Raw genomic sequence first — 17123 nt, forward strand, 5'->3', positions numbered from 1 at the left:
CCTGATTCAGGAAAGCCAAATGATCCTTCTTTTGTTACTGAAATCAGAAAAGTGAAATATGTTCCTAATTTACTCATAGGTTTATGCTTTGCTGAGATGAACATTTAAGTACCTTCTGAATCAAGTTTTTTTTTGGTTTTCCTTTTAATTGGAAGGCACGCCAGGGAATAACTCTCACACTTTTAGCTGAGAAACTTGGCATTACTTCATCTCAAGTCTTGCAAACACACTTCTGGCTCCAATGTAAGGGCTAAAGAGACTCATCCAACAAAGCCTTGAAGGCTTGGAGGGTGATCACAAGCATTCCATGTTTTAGAAGCAGAGCAGCAGGGCAGTGACAGATGACTGGAGAGGACAAACCTCCATCTTGAGGACAGCAAGTATCAACAGTCCAATACTATTCTGGCACTATTTTCCTCAACTGTAGTAAACCCCATAGATTTAGGAAAAGCACCATGGAGGATATGAACAATAGGAATGCTGAAACAGCAAAAGAAAATTCCTGTTTTCCTGTCCTCCACCCCTTAACCTATCTCTGTAACCCTATAAGGCAATGTCATGTTAACCCCTTACCCATTGGTCAAGCTTGGATCCTTTCCAACCCTATAAAAGAAGCACACTGTACCCCATTAGGGGAGAAAGAAGAAGAGCAGAGACCCTTCATGGACCTCCCCAAATAAAGCCATCTCCGTGGAACAGCCTGCGCCTTCTCCTTCTCCTCTCTCTCCGTCTGCTGCAGCCCCCAGCCCAGGGCACCACTACCTAGCAAGCAGAGCTGAAATCCTGAGAGCTTGCAATCACTATAGAGCTGATAATCACCATAGAGCTGATAATCACCATGCTTGCTGGATGGTAGCCCTGTGGCATTGGCATGAGCGAGCCAGCTTCGGGCACCCGGTCCCTACCCAGGGACTGAGCTCCTGAGCCCTAGTGCTCTGCTTTATGATAAGGCCAATAAGAGGCTTTATTACTCAACCACACTGTCCTTCAGTTTCCCATTTCAAGAATGTCTCTTTGTGGGCTGTAAGCATGAGCAAAGGGAAAGCACTTGAATGGGACATCACAGGACAGACACCATTTCTCACACCACTGAAAGCCTAAAGGGACCTGCAGAATGTCAGGGACTCCTCTGTCTTTGTTGAATTTCTCAAGGTTAAAAGCAGAGCTGCTGCCTCCTTCTTCCTTTCCTGCTGGTGAAATGTAATGCCTGTTGGAAATGCTCTGTGGAACCCAAAGCAGAGCAATCTCTATTTCACAGTGACATTGGCCCAGTGAAAGTCAACTTTTGCACAGCTCGACTCAGTGGGACACATGGCACAAACCATTGCCCAAGGGAAACTCTTCTCCATTTGCTTTATTCAATGAGGATATCCAGGCACAGTTTACTGCAAACATCAGCACTTTATTCTCCCTGTAACACTGCAGCTATGCTCAATATTAGATTAACAGTGAAACCTTCTGATCCAGTCCTTAACTCTTGAGTGCCCTTCTGGACCAAATCCATCAGTTTTCTTAAAGACTAAACCTCATTAGTACAATTAGTGTAACAGCTGAAAATATTGGCAGGAGAAAACAAAAGGGAGCTTTGTGTGCATCCAAAGACACCAACAGCAAACTCTGCCTGAACCCTGTATTGCCTAAAATAGGCTGGAGTATTACATTGGTGACCCTAAAGGATATCTGTGGAGGGTTTTAACCCACATGGAAGTACTAAATATAATATATTTATAGTATAGTGTGTGTGTATCTGTATGTAACTACCTATAGAGCTGCCATCATATGCTTTGTATGAGCTCAGTGAGTGCTGGTTCACTGCCATGCTCATTCAGGAGCTGCCTGGATCAGTTTTGCTCACTGGGTCCTGTGCAGGCTGGAGCTCCCTTGGTCTCCCCAGGGCCCAGCACAGGGCAACAAGAGCCACTCTGAACACACAAGGGAAGCACATCAACTGAGGAAGCTGAGGAGGGATTTTTGACAGGGATCTTCACAGAGAGAAGTAATATACTCAAATCCTGAACTCTTTAATACCAAAAGCCTTAGAAAGGTGTTCAGAAAAAGGAGTGCTGTTGAAATACAATTTGGAAGTCAAAAAGGGAATAAATAAGGATGAAAATGCAACACCAGCAAATGTCTGGCTTGGGCTAAATTGAGGGGAATGGCTGACAAGGAGCAGAGCATCACCCACAGGGACCTTGCTGAACTTGAACAGAAACCTCCTGAAGTTTGGTACAGAGCAGGACAGAGGTCTGCATGCAGGCAGAGTGAGGTCTCAGCACAGGCTCTCTCCAGTGTGGGCTGCTCTCCATGTTGGAGAGGGATCCAGGTAAATGGCTATTAAAATGCTGGCAAAAGCCACAAGCTTGACTGTGTGTTCACTTCCAAACCCTCCACATGCTTCTCCAGCCTCTAACAGCCAGGTTCCCAACTCCACAAAGCAGGGACCCCACCAAGCAATCCCATTTCTCCCTCCCCTGCCATCCCCACGCTCTGGGTGCCTGGTCCATGTTCTGGCCCTACACATTGCAAGCTCACACCATGCAGGAGATGAGGGCAGATTCTCCATGGGCTGCACATACTGAGCCCCAGGCAGTGGGGGTGTGATGTCTGCATTAGGCTCTTTGTACAGCTGCCACAACATTTTTCTTTTCACTTTTTACTTTTTGTTTTTAAGTTCCTGGTGTTAAGGGTATATAAAAACAATAGGGACTTTTATCTTAAGAGATCATCTGAAAACAACCTCATCCTCTCCAAAAAAGTATCAAGGATGGGAAATATTTTCTAAAAATTCCCCTAAATGAGAACTGAGGCTTTTGTGGGATTCCCAGGTAAATGACAGAGCTGCAGTGCTGTGCAGAGAGAGGCTTTCCAAAGTGCTTAATCACACTGCAATTTCTGAGTCAGGAATCAAGACCAGGACTAGCATCTGCATTTCATCTCCCCTCCAAAATGAGCAGCACTGCTGAAATGGAGCCTAACAGATTGTACTTTCCTGTGAAGTCAGCAGGCCCCACCTCTGCTATCCCTGCAGCCCTTCCTGAGAAATGAAAGCATCCACACAGCAGCCCCACTGGAGTCCTGCACTTTTCCATTTCACTGGAATCCAGTGATACCCATCAGCATCAGAGTGCTGAGAGGGAGAGCAAGGGAGGCCATGTGCAGTGGTGCAGGAAGGATGGGAAGGGAGCAGGATGTGCCTCTGGGAAGCCACAAGATACTGAAGAGATTCCCTCACACCTGCCTCAGACTCTGCCCTCATGAATCCCAACTTAAACACAGCCTGAGAACTCTGCACCTCAGGAAGGATAAATTCCAGATGTGTGAGTGCTGCAGGTCAATAAGGATCTCAGGGAGCCAGCACTTATGGAAAACCAGAGCAAGCTGAGCTTCACTGCAAGGGAATGGGGGAAGAGCAGGTTCTTTACTGCCCTTATGGTCCTCATGCGCTTCATAAGTGTGAAAAACGCCAATCACGTTTTTAAAATTTTAATAGTAATAAAATGGTTATAAAAATAGTAATGCAATTAGAGTCATAATAATTTCGACAAATTGAATTAGGACAAGATGAGACAATAGAGACAAAGAGTTACAGACAGCCTGGGTACCTTTTCTGGGCAGCACGAGCCCAAAAAAGGACCCAGGTTGACAGAGGATTAACCCTTAAAAGCAACAGCCTGTTGCATATTTATACACCTCATACATGATGCATAAATTCCATTCAAACACAGGATTCTGTCTGGTCAGTGTCAACTTCTTCCTCTTAATTCTAACAGCACCTTCAAGCTGGGAAAAAGTTCATTTCTTCTGATAAGAGGGCAATAAATTCATTTTTTCTGAAAGATTTAGGTGTCCTGGGGCTGCTATCTGGTGCATCTGCCTCATTCCTTTCTTAAAAAAAATATCCTACTTACATAGTTCTTATTTTAACTACAAAAGTTACCTTTTAACTACAAGACTACATTTATCATATTATTAATATGTCAATACAACACTACTAATCAATACCTCAAAATACATATGGTAAATATCTGTGTCGAGCCATATAAAATGCACTTTTCACACAAGCAAAGGAAGCCTCAGAGAGGCTGACAGAAGCATAAAACCCAACTCCATAAACAGCCCTTGCCATGTCCTGGTGCAAAAAAATGAAGTCCATTGGAACTGTGCAAGTACAGATGTAGGCTCCCAGCTCTGTCTGCGTTCCAGGGATAACAGCATTGCTCCACAATAACTTCCTCTCCTCCTGAATGGCCCCCGGAGCCCATGGGAGGTAACCCTTTCCTTGTGCAAGAGCACAAGAAACTGTTTGCTTTCTTCCCTAGAAAGTGGAAGAGCAGCATGCAAAAAAGAGAAAATCAGTCTTGTAGAGCTTGTTTTCTGTACTTTTCTTTTTCCCTGGTTATCTTTCACTGCTGTTTTACTTTGGAAATTCCCTGGTATTCAAATTCCAGGCTGTTGCACAATTCCCTTTGGAGCTGTTGTATCACTTCTCATTAGCCACTTTCCCACACTGTGATCAATGTAAATGTCTCCTTCCTCCCTTCAAAATTTTACACTCTTTCCTCCAGGGACATGCTGATATTATAGTCCTAAAATTTACTCAGCTGGAACACAGGGAAGAAAATGCAAGAAGTCAAATTTTGATCATTCAGGAGCATGAGCAATGGGAATGGAAAAAATCTCTGCTTTCCCACATTCAGAATTTGAATACTCATCTTCATCAGTGTTAAATATATAGTGTAAGAACACCTGAGCTGAGATGCCTTAGTACACATTTTTATTTCAACACAAAATAAGCTGTTTTCAGAATTCCGTGCATATCCTCCCCTTCTTTTCTACCTTGCATATTTAATTTTAAGACCTTTCTTTTACAACAGCTGGCTAAGTTTCTTATCATATTGAAGTGAGACATTTTCAGCTTATCAGATGGAAAATGCAAGGAAGTTATTGTTAGCAATGCATTTTAGTTCTCAGCCATAATGTGGTCCTTTGCAGATGATGTGGCAGTAGCTGTTCCAGCACAGTACATTTTACAAACCTCCTCTGGATTCAAACCCTAAGCCAGTACAATAATTTCCACAGAAACCATCAAAAGAAAGGTAGTTGCATGAGGAAAAAAGACTTAAGAAAACCTTGAGGGTTTGTGAGGGGTTGTTTGGGGTTGGGTTTGGTTTTTTTACTTGAGTTGTTTGTTTGTTTATATTTTGGGGGGTGAATTGTTTGTTTTGATTTGGGGTTATTTTGCTTTGTTTTGGGGTTTTTTTTGGTTTTTGTGATTTTTCCAAAAAAGCAGAGCTGCTGGTCTCCATACCAAAGGGCAGATGGGAGCAGCAGCATTTAACAAAAAGAAAGTTTCTACATGGCACACCAAGGTCAACGTAGAAAGGACAAAATAAATAATGAACACAGAAACATCTGGGGTTTGTCTGCAACAGATTAAAGGACTTCCAGCAGTGACTGGACAGAGTGTCCTAGTTTAATGAAAATTAAATTAATTTGAAAGCTTTTGGAACACAGAATCTGGATCACAATGCGCATCTCCAGAGCTCCATGCTAGCAGGCAGAATGGAAAATGGTCCTTCAGCCACACACATCAACCTCTCTGAAATTCAGGAAACCAAAACCCAGCTCCAGGTGCCACAGCCATGACCCTGATGGCATCTTGGCCTCCCTTCTGGCCCTCTTCTCCTTTCTGTCTGCACCAGCAATTTTCACAGTGTTTCCACTCTCACTGCCTCGTTCAGGCAGAGTCTTTTGGATGCTGTACACGAGCAGTGACCAAACTTTCTGTCACTTCAGCCCCTGGATGAGTTACAGAAATCCCCAGCTCTGCTACCAGGTGACTGCAGGTATTTCCATCACATTATCCCATCCCATCTATCCTCCTGCCTGCTGCTTTCTTCTCTGAGATCTGCTTCTTGTCCACACAGCTTTCCCAGCTGGCAATTCCTGGTGCAGCCTTTTGAGTGCTGCACAGCCATAAAAGCATTCCACACCCAAACCATGTAGATAGAATTTATAATCACTTACAGAGATCCTTTGAGCTCCCCAAGAGCATGGACAGTGCCTTAGTATTAAAACTTCTCTTTGTCCTTTCTGGGACAGTTGGTGCCTGGGGCTGCTCTCGCCCTGGCAGTTCCCTCCTGACATGGCCATGCCCCACCACAAGGACAATTCTTTTCTTTCAGCAGCTCTGCCCAGCATCTATCACCTCCTGGAATGGGAAAGCCTTGTCCTTTAAATCAGGCAGCCATCACCAAGCCCCAAAGAAACAATTCTGGACTCAACCCTTTGCTCCTGCCAAAAGGAACCAGCACTTTTCCCTTCCTTTTCCTATTCCCATTTCCCACTGCCTGGGACAAGTGAAACCCAGCTCCTGAATGTCAGTCTCTGTTTCATGTCCCATGCTAAAATGGTGCCACATTGGAGCCAACTTGGACTTTTCCTCTTCTGCTTCCTCCCCAAAGTCTGACACTTGCTGCAGAATCAAGGGCAGGCCTGTGCTGGATTCCAGCAAGCTGCCAAGGACTCTCAGCAGAGTGTACAGGTTTTATATTGCCTTGCCTGACATGAAATTCAGTCAGTCTGAACAGAGTTGGACACACACATAACACACTCATCACACATATATCAGTGGCCAAGATTGCCCAACACCATATTTTGGAGGCTTGTTTATTCAAGATTAACCAAATAGCTGTTTTAAAAACGTAAACACAGTAAAACCAAAAGTGTTTACATTGGGAAAGTGTTTCTATTCTCCATATATTGTTTAGAAAGAGAAATAAATTCTAAAACCCCCTGAAACAGTTCAATGTTCAAATGTAATATATGTCTATATATATATAAAAATATATATTTAATGACTATATATATTTAATATGTCTATATGTCTGCATATCTATACAGACATTATAAATAAATATATATAGTCTGTATATATATACACATACATATATATATAATGTCTGTATATATATATATAATGTCTGTATATATATATATAATGTCTGCATATATATATAATGTCTGTGTATATATATATATATATAAAATGTCTGTATATATATAATGTCTATACATATAGACATTGTATGTATGTATGTGTGTAATAATGCCTATACAGCACAAATCTGTCCTGGTTTCATGGTCAGATATTGCTTCATCTAAAGAAAATTTGCCTCATTTGCTTACTTTTCCATCCTTTCTAAACAATAGGCTTGGATGTTGACTGTATTTATATTAGAATTAAAAAAACCAGGCAGGTGGGTAAAACTGAGAGCTCCAGAGCTCCTGTCTCTGACAGCAGCCAGCACTGGATGCCCAAGGAAGATTGCAGCAGGAAGAGTACAACAATAAATGTGTTGTGATTCTTCCCTAAATGATCTCTCAGCCTCCAAATACTGGAAAATCAGAAACTTCCTGAGCCACAAGTGCCTCTTTATATCTGATACCCCTTGATAATTTAGTTTAATGGATTTTTCCAATATCATCCAGCTTCTGATTTACAGGATGCTAAAAGTTTTCAGAGCAAAACACATCTTCACTGTGCTGCTTCCCTTCAGGCTCATCACTCTTGATGCCCCAGACTGCTGCTACTCCAGCAGTGCAATAACAGTGGTCAGTCTCTGCTTTAGAAACACAGAACTTGCCAGAGCAGCTCTACCTGACCCAAGGAAACACTGTCACTGCACCACTGGAGAGGATCAGTGCCCCTCCAGTGAGCCCAGAGCAATGAGGTGACCTGGAAAGGGCCACTCTCAAAGCAGCAGCTTCTGAATCCCACTGTGAATCGTGTCCCCTGTGCCACCCTCCTGACTGCAGCAGCTTCTGAATCCCACTGTGAATCGTGTCCCCTGTGCCACCCTCCTGACTGCAGCAGCTTCTGAATCCCACTGTGAATCGTGTCCCCTGTGCCACCCTCCTGACTGCAGCACCTTGAGCCATGAAGCTGCAGGAATACATGCAACAAGCCAGAATAAAGGCTTTGGGAACATTACCCTAAATGAGCAATCAGAGGGAAAGAAACCCACTGAGTCTGAGTCTGAGTCTGGGAGAGCAGCCTGTCCTCTGACCCTTTGGGCAACTGAGCCAACTTCTCAGGGCTTTTCTGAAAAACAGGCTGAAGTACAGCCACAGCACAGCAGGAGTCCAAAATGTGAACTAGAAAGGGATTCATAACAAGAAAGAAAAAGGGAGATTTAAGTAACTTCTGACTCTTTAAAAAACCACAGGCTTTATCAATTTAGCCACAACCCTGCACCCAACAGCCAATGTTTAGCTCATGCCTCATGGATGTGTTGGACAGTTAAATAGGAGCTCGTGATAAATGCAAATACATTGTGACAGAGGAGTTCAAGATAAACCCAAACCCACCTCAAATCATAGCTTACAAAGTATAAATTTTATTTCCCATGACCCACTAGAAACCCAAAAGCAAGTTCCTATCCTGGCTGTATTTATGCTGACACATGGAGTCACCTGAGATTCAAGGTTTAACTGTCAAAGCAACAACCACAACACAGGCAGCAGCAACCCACTGAGAACATGTGATAGACTGGAAATCATTTCCAGCAGAGAACATGACAGAGAGTAATACTTACATCAGACTACAGTTAAGAGCTCTTCTCCATAATAACCAGTTTCCACAAGAAATTAAGGATGGAACTTGCCTTTGAGTCCAAGCAGTTCCACTGGTGGTTTCCCAGTGACTCAGCAAAGTGAGCATTAATGGTGACTACTTGCTGCAGAGGACAGGTGTCCACATTTCTGAAACTCATACTACCCCACTGCCACTGTCATTGGCACTGTCAGTGTCAATAACAAGGCTGGATGTTGGAAGCAGCCCTCAGGCACCTCCTTGCTCCAAGCTGATGCCTGCTCCTTTGTGACAGCACAGCATTTCTCATCCTGCAAATACAGCTAATGTGAGAGAACCAAAGTTTTGTTCTTCTTGAGGTTGTGATTTGGCATTTCTGATCAGCCACATAATGTTGGTAACAGTAAAATGATGTAAAGGTTGCTGTTTAGTCATTTCCTTTTACTAGAAGTAGCAGGAATGTCAAATCCAAACACTCAGAGAAGAGCAGGAGAGGAATATGAAATGGACAGCAATGGGCAAGGAATTGCACAGCTGCAGCTCCATGGTGCTGGGGAAGCAATGTGAATGCCCGGTGGTTAAAGTATCGTGGACAGGAAGTAAGGAAGTGTCAGCATGCTAGAAATATGAGCTATGAATCCTAAGGGTCAAAAAGCTCAACACATTTCTGGGAAATAGAGAAGAGGTTTTTTAAAAAAAGATACAGGCTTGGAAACAAAGTTCATTAGTGAAACTGGGAACTCTGCCCTCTGCCCAGACCTCTGTGCAATTCTAAACACAATTTGATAGTAGGTCCTTTAGAAGGATTCAATGAACTTAATCTTTATTTACATAGGAGAGTAGCTCTGTCCCAAGAAAAATAAGTGTGTGTTGAGCATGATTGTGTTAACCCTGTCGGTGCTAAGGAAAAATTCATGGCATTGTTCTTTTCCTCTCTGGCAGTGACAGCCCCAGTGCTCTCAGCATGGGTGGGTCCCTGCTGAGGGCTGATTGCAGAACCTCTGCTTCTGTTCCCTCCTGGGGACCTGCAGTGCCTGGATGGGGCTGGTGTGGGCACCACTCACACTGAGCCCAGCAAATACAGCTCAGACAGGGGCAGAAGGGAACAAGGCTCTGGCTGAGAAGGCAGTGCTGGGTTAAGGGCTGGACTTGATGATTTTAAAAGCCTTTTCCACTTACATGGCTCTATGACCTCACTGTGTCTGCCTAAGAGCCACTAGACCCCATCCCTCACCCATCCCTAAGATGTCCCTTAGCCATGGGCCACTCCAGTCCCCAGTCAAAGGATCACCCAAGTAAAAGCCCTCAGTTTATTGTGGTATCACCTCTGAACTCCCCTCCTGCCATATGCTGAATTTCTCCTTGTCACAGCCATAATCTTGACTCTGAACCTTGCCTGGGCTCTAAGCCAGGACAACAGCCACACTCCAGGGCACATGGTGAACCCTATCAACTGTTTTGACAACCCCTCTTGAGTGTCCCTGTCTCACTCCACATGTAGATTTCTCTTTCTTTAGTTCCTAACTCTAAATCCATGTCTGTACTGAGACTTACACAGTGGCATTCACTGCAAAACTTGGGAAGGTTTAGGTGGGGATAGACCCAGCTGTGCCCAGTGGCAGAGCTACAGCTGTTGTCAGTACACTGTCCTATCAGGTGGGCTGTATTTTAACAAACATCTGTGCAGGATCCATCAGTGCCTCAGGGCATTTGGAAACTAATACACAATTTGGTGAATAGACTGGGAGATGAGGACACCTACAGGAAAAAGGATCTTCCCCAGGCTGTGGCTGAAGCATTGCTTCAATAACAGTCCTGCCATGACATCATGTTTTGTGCTACACAAACCAGCTGATGGATCTGGAGAAGATGACTGACAGGGCTCCAGGTTCAGCAATAGCTCTGTTGGCATTGATAAAGGTGATTCTTTAACCCCTAGAGCTGATCAACACTCAAAAATTTCTGGGTTTTTTCTGCTTATGCATTTCAATAACTTTCAGCCAACATCACCTTAGATACCATAAGGTTGCCAATGTCTTTTCCTCCTCTGTTGTGGCTTGTTCAGCAACTCCTAAACTTCTGAACTTGAAGGATATGAACAGGATATGGAGGCATAAGGTACCTGCCACACAATCTGAACTCTATCCTTGAATGACAGCCCAGCCCAGGCACAATTCTTGCTCTCAGTCAGTCTCTGAGCTCCCTGGAACAGGAGCTGTTGATAGTTAAGCCATATACTTATACAGCACAATGGAAATAACCCCACACATGGCACTTGTCTGAATCCCTTCCTCTTTATGCAATAAACTGTATTTCATTGTAACCAACAGCAATCCTACAAATCACATTCATTTCCCACCACGGCAGCAATAAAAATTTATATTTCCCCTCAGTCAAATGTTTTACTTACTCTCCAAACTTGCATGATTTACAGGCACCTATTGTGACATTCACTATTCAATATTTCATATTTAGAAGCAAGATTATAAAATTTTATTATTTTGGAGAACAGAACAATGTGATGTTCTGTTTTTTATGGTATTCCTGTAAGCCCTTATGTATTGTAGGGTTTATTTTAAATCCAGTCTCATGATACAAAATAAACTTCAACCCAGGAAATCTGGCAACTGAGAATTTCACATGCATAGGATGAATTGTTGGTTGGTAATCTGTCTGCTCTGTGTCCTGCTGTCACACACACAGGTGTGAGCCTGGAGCCCCTGCACACAGTTTGCTTTAGGGTGGCTCTAAAACCCCAGGGAGAAAAGCAACAGGGCCTGTTTTACTGGGTCCCAAATTTTAGTTCTGGGCCCATTTCTCAGTTCTGTTCAGTACTGCTGGAAATACACCAAGAAATCTGGTTCAGGATAAGAACAGGCTGTTCAAAACAGTTTCTCTCATTTCAACATTTCAAATGCTCTTCAATGCTTGGCTGGGCATCCAAAGCAGAAACTCTTAATTACACCCTTAATTCCATCTCCATCTCCTGTATGACTGGGAGATTTTATCATTACAAGTTTGGTTACAGAATTGGGCACTTGGAATGAGAAATAAAATTAAAGAAGCAAATATTGGTTTGTGGTCAATCTGTTATATTCAAAATGGTGTTACATTAGAAAAGCAACTTCAGCTCTTGTACTGCAAGGAAACAAATCCACCTTCCATCTTTGAGGAACAAGAAAGTGCCAGCTTCTGAGAAGTTAAAAATCATACAAATCCAAACTATATTTAAAAGTGTGTTTGACTAAATACAAATGTCGATACCATATCTGTAAGCATCTTCATGAAAACCTGTGGCCTCCCACATTAAGTCAAATTAAAAAAAGAAGGTGGACAATAAATGTAATAGATTTGAAAGGTGAATCTACACCAGAAGTTGTTCAGTATTCACAGAAGTTTCTTACATGAGTCCCTACTTTCTGCCTCAGGAGATCTTATGTATTTGTTCTTTTTTAGAGTCTTTTCTGAGGTCTGGGACTGACCCTCCTTCATGGCTCCATGCAGTTCCCCATTCATGCACACTTCATTATGCTTGTCAGGCTGAAGCAGCCAATATTCAAGGCTTTCAAGTTTCACCTCCTGGTCACTCACCCCAGCAATCTACATTGATTTCTCTCTTCTTGACTGCCAGGAGCTAAAAACAACATGCTCTGAGAGCAAATTATTCACATGGTTAGAAGGCTGCAGAATAAGAAAGGATAAAGATGAAAGCCAGTTGGCAGACAGCCATTAGTGGGAGAGACATTCTGCTTCCAAAATATGGCTCTCAAAAGGAAAGCAAAGATTATTAAAGGTATCATTAAATTGATCCCGTGCTCTTTAAGGATGGCAGTATCTGGTTTTAACTGGAAGGATAAAAATAACATGAAATACTGTATCAGTTACAAAACCCACCAGCTACAGCTTATTCCATTCATATTATAGCTCTGAACTGCCTCCCTTCCTAAGGCCATTATTTCTTCTTTATTATATTTCATTTTATTAAGCAGCTTAGAGCTGTATTTACTGGGGTTTTTTTGAGTACAGGGCTTATAAAAGGGACCTGGATGCCAAAGTAATCCCAGCACCTCTTGTCATGGTGATAGCTCAGCAGGTTCCTTGGGAATATTCACCTAACACAAATCTTGTAGCCAGACAAGCTGCCTTCCAGGGACACAGAAAGAGTCACAGGTACCCAGCACTGTGGAGCAAGGACTATCACTGTCCCTCTGCAGCAGAAGAGATGCTTCTCCACCACACTGGTGGAGATCCTGCAGCTGGGAAACCACTTGGAAACGTGTAGGAACACAAAGAGGTCAGTGCTCGAAGTGAGAACAGGAATTATCTGACAAATCAAGATTCTCTCTGGAAGGCCCAGATTGCACAGCTGGAAATACACAGGATTTACAGGCTGATTCTGGGCTCTGTGGTAAACTCCTCAGACAGAGGAGAATTGAATCACGAGCCCAGTCCTCCCCTCAGGCTGTGGGGAGCACTGTGCACACCCAGGGCAGGATGCAGCTGTAGCCAAAGGCAGCCCCCTCCTGCACAGTGCCCTGATCTACAGCCCCAGGGGCAGACCTGCAGCTCAACAGGAGAAGGTGACTTGGCTGTCAGTGGCACTTTGCAGAAACCCAGTGAACTGAGAAAAAGGAGCATCAGTTTGGCAAAGTATAAATAGCAAGCAGAGCTCCTACTGCATGCTTCAAGTATTAGTTAAAGCTGAGCAATTCATCCTTATCTTACTGCAACAAGATCTTGTTTAAGAAACAGGGAAATTTCTGGAAATGAAAGCAGTTATCAGCTTGAAGCACTATTTCCTTCAAAATCAACAGGAAAAGCTTCTCACAAATGGCACAAAGAGTTTTCTGACTTCAAAACTTAATCTTACAGGTTAATCTTACTTAAAAACAGATTATGGACCACCAGCAACCACCAGAATAAAAAATGGAACCTTAAGTGTGGCTTTACTTTTCAAAGCCAAATCCCAGACCTCAACCTCTATAATAAAAAAGCAAAACTCAGTAATGGTCACCATATGCAGCTTCCTCAGACTCTTGATCCAAGAGTTGCTTTATCCCCCTGCATAATGCATTATGTTCACACACTCTGCCACCAGAACTCATATTTTATCCCAAGTGTTGAAATACTGAGATTACTTATGCCTCAAGCTCCTGGATTCATGTGATTATGCAAGAAATCCGATTTTAATGAAAACCAAATTTCTAGCGCTTCATATGGAGAAGAAAATCTTCAAAATGGGACTGCCAAAATTTCAAAACTCCAAGTACCCATCAACAGGCACAAAATACACTGCTTATTAAATCAGAATATTCTTAAGGTACTCTCAGGACTGTGGGAGGCAAGCTGGAGCTGGAACTCCTGATACCATGCTGTCATGCAATATCTTAAGCAATCTCTGCCTGCAGAAACCAGGCAAAAATATAACAAATTTGTAGAAATCATTAGGAAAAATGACAATGGATGGCCAAAGAGCTGCACAAACTCAAAGGGTGGAGATGGGGATGCTGCTGACATTTCCCTCACAGGAGAAGCCAGCACAGGCACTGGGTGAGTTAATGTTTGCCCAGACTGCACATGAATTCTCATCTCCAGCCATGTGGAACTCTGACTGACAGCCTTAGCAGGCCTGTGCACGTCAGGAACAGCATAAAGTTGGTGTCTGCATGAACTGAACAGCTTTGGAGACAGAAGTTACTTTGATTGGGCTAGAAACATAATGACAGGTCTGAAAATTCCCCTTTTCTCCCCACCTATTTGAATCCAGGCCCTGTTCCAGAGGATTTCTCACTAACTGGGAGTCTGGTTTTGTTCCCATCACAGCTGAACTCACTGGATATTTTCTAATCATTTTACCCATCCCTGACATATCAACACCCAACCAATTCTCCAGGCAAAAGAAAACATTTGAGAGATCTCCACTGTTAGAACACTCTAATCTGTACTTACAGGAAGAGACTAAATTAATCCTGCAAAAGCAACAAGGTCTGATTATGTTATCAGATGCCTGTGCTGTTTCTGTAAATTAGATTATTTCTAATTTGCCTTTTCCTTTCATTAATCAGCAAAATTTGGTTACACTTACAGTCACGTGTTCCCAGCTTGGACTGGTTTGCTGCATCTGAGTCAGACTTCAAGAGAAGCTGGAGAGTCCCAAAGCTCCTGTTTCTCCTTCTGATGCCCACCTGCCCTATAAAAGATGGCATCTCTCACTACAAACACTTCTTTTTGAAGGGGAAAAGCCACTTCCTAAAGCCTTGATATAACACTCCTGAACCCAAACTTCCCATCAGTGCCTGTGGATGGTGCAGTGGATGCCCCATATGGATTAATTGAAAGGTTTTTAGTACTGCTTTCAGAAAAAAAGGCTGTGGGAGCTCCAGAGCCAGCACTGTGAGCACCAGAACCACACAGTCTGGTTCTTTACTTGTCCCAAATGTTTAACCTGAGCATCAGCAACAGTGCAAACTGGCATTGCAGGATTTACAAACTCCCTTTTCTTCATGGTTTTTCTGGTAACTGAGTGTTGCATTAACTCAATATTCTATGCACAAATTGAGTTATTCATCTTTATGACAATTACATTAACCTAATTACCTCTGTAGAGTTTGATTGATGCTCTAGTGATTACACCAAGGGGACAAAAGGGCTCTTGGTATGGCTGGTTAGTCACTTTGCCTGTCAGAAACCTCTGACAATGAATGATAAAAACATAAAACAAGCCCAAAACCACAGAATCCATACTTGCAGGACACAGCTCAGCCTCCAACTCCCTCAGGGATATTTCTCTCAGGAAAAACATACCAACAACAGAAAAAAGCCTTTCTTGTTGCTGTGGTTTAAAAGTAGCTAAAATTTGGGAGGAAGAGAAAAAGGAAACCTAGATAAGTGGCATATCAGAAGAAACCTAGATAAGGTGACTTTTCTGGACTTTGGTCTTTGCATCTGCAAAATGGGAAAAAATACATCTGCAATCTTGATATGTGCATGTGAAAATGCTCTGTGTGAGAAGGATGATGAACCTACACCCTCGATTCCAGCAGGCTCCAGAGCACACCAGACTGTCCTTCCACAGCTCACCCCTGCACTCCTATCAGTGCTTCAATTATTGGACACGTCTCCATGCAGCTGGCTGTTAGAACAGGCATCCCTGAGCCTTCCCCACTGAGCACCTCCAGTGCTGTGTTTCCACATGTTCACCCAATCCTTTATTTCCTCTTGCATTCTTTCTCTGATCCTATCACCTGTGGCTTTCACATTCTCTGAAATGAGAGATAGCATTCTCTCTCTCAGGGTTTTGTTCCTGGAGAAGCACAGAGAGAAGAAGAGAAAAACAATTCTTATCTCTACCTGCTGCTTCTGTTGTTTTTGCATATGTAGAATGTGTTGGGAAGATTGTTTATTGTCAATTGGATCCTGCTGAAGATTGTTTTTTACTCAAAGCTGTGTCCTGCCTGTCTAGAGACAGTCCCAAGTAGTCTTTAATATCTTTTAGTATTCTTTGTAGTATAACAACTCTTTAATATAGTATAGTATAATGTAATATAGTTTAATAAAGCAATTGTTCAGCCTTCTGAATCAATAGAATCAGATACCAATCATTCCTCACGTCGGAGATTCCCTGTTTTACTATCATCACCCACTGAAAACACACCAGCTCTACATTTCCTTAATTCCTGACATTTACTCATAGAACTTTCACAGCCAAGTAAACACACGGCAGAATCCTTGCCATCAAGTCCCAGCAGCTTTTTCTGGAGCTGAAGCAGCTCGTTATCCCCACCTGGAGGAGCAGCGTTCATTCACAGCCAGTCTACATCTACAAAGGGACGTGTAGGACACGGCAGGAATCCCACCAGGACAGGTCACACCCAGCACAGGACACGTGTGGAAAATGCGTATTTTATGATTGGCTTTTCGCAAATATTAAAATGAATATTATATGTGCTATGTTAGAGAGTTATGCTGTATTAATTCTCTTAAGTAATGTGTTAAATAGAGTTTTAGGTTATAACAAAATGTTAAAATAGAAACTATGCTGTGTAGGATACTTTTTTGAAAGAAAGGACTTGCACTGAGACAGCAGCCACGAGACACCTAAATCCTCCAGAGAAAAAGAATTTATTGCCCTCTTATCAGAAGAAATGAACTTCTTCCCACCTCAAAGGCGCTGCTAGGATTCAGAGGAAGAAGTTAACAATAACCAGACAGAATCCTGTGTTTGAATGGAATTTCTGCATCATGGATGAGGTGTGTGAATATGCAACAGGCTGTTGCTTTTAAGGGTTAATCCTTTGTTAACCTGGGTCCTTTTTGGGGCTTATTTTGCCCAGAAGGAGGTACCTGGACGTCCGTAACTCTTTGTCTCTATTGTCTTATATTATCCTAATTCAAATTGTCCAAATTATTATTGCTCTAATTGTATTACTATTTTTATAACCATTTTATTACTATTAAACTTTTAAAATTTTAAAAACAAGTGATTGACGTTTTTCACAAACACCTTCACAGGACCAGTGCAAGGGCAGGC

Source organism: Agelaius tricolor, unplaced genomic scaffold (genome assembly GCF_023055355.1).
Source record: "Agelaius tricolor isolate 1412-34295 unplaced genomic scaffold, bAgeTri1.0.p SCAF_20, whole genome shotgun sequence".
Lineage (NCBI taxonomy): Eukaryota > Metazoa > Chordata > Aves > Passeriformes > Icteridae > Agelaius > Agelaius tricolor.